This window comes from Nicotiana attenuata, unplaced genomic scaffold (genome assembly GCF_001879085.1).
Source record: "Nicotiana attenuata strain UT unplaced genomic scaffold, NIATTr2, whole genome shotgun sequence".
NCBI classification, from domain to species: Eukaryota; Viridiplantae; Streptophyta; class Magnoliopsida; order Solanales; family Solanaceae; genus Nicotiana; species Nicotiana attenuata.
This window is the reverse complement of record NW_017673796.1, coordinates 113,189-114,024: the sequence shown is the minus strand read 5'-3', so window position 1 is coordinate 114,024 and position 836 is coordinate 113,189.

The following is an 836-nucleotide window of genomic DNA, read 5'->3' as shown; positions in this document are numbered from 1 at the left end:
GCTATTGTGCAAGAATTCTTTATTTAGAAAATAAGGACTTGGATTTGCAAATACGGCCTTTCAGCACTTCTGGAAGGAAGATTTTAAGGCTGTGCCCGCAAACCATTTAAAAATGACTCAGGGTGGCTATTCTTGCAAAAATGACCTTCCGGCGTCCTTTTGGGGACATTCGGCTTGTTTTAGACAAGAATGGCGTCACCCGACTTATTTTGACAAAAATTTAAAATTTTTTGGCTATTTTAAAAAAGGGTGGTTGGACCCGATGAGGGTTGCCTACGTATCTCACATCCGGTGAGAATCAAACCGGCGTAGTTCGGGCAGATTTGCCCAGGACAAAACTATTTTGATCAACTAATTTTTCTTTCTATTTTCAAATTATTTTTTTTTTTTTTTTTACTATTTTTTCAAAAAATCCGGCAGCATTTCGGTACTATTTGGGGCATTTGGTTTCTTACAACAAATGGTCACCCTTACTTAGTCCTGACACTGCTTATTTTCATAATTCACTCATTTAGACAAGCCAGTCAACATGCAAAGCCGGGCAAATAAATGCGCAAGTAGCACGTAAGATGCATCAGGATGGTCAATTTATTTCGGGTCACCTGTCCTAGACGGACCCAACCCCTGTGTTGAGTCCCCTAAGTCAAATGCACATGATGCAAACAAACGTCCTACTAGGGATCCGGCATGTGGTTTTGTTCTTCTAGGCTTAACCCTAGGTTTACTGGTCTAGACCTGGCTTACCCGAGCGGACAACTCGAGCCGAGGGGGAGGCAGCGTACCGGGGATACAGAAGCTCCGCCGGCTTTGCAACTTATCCAAACCTCGTTCTAAAT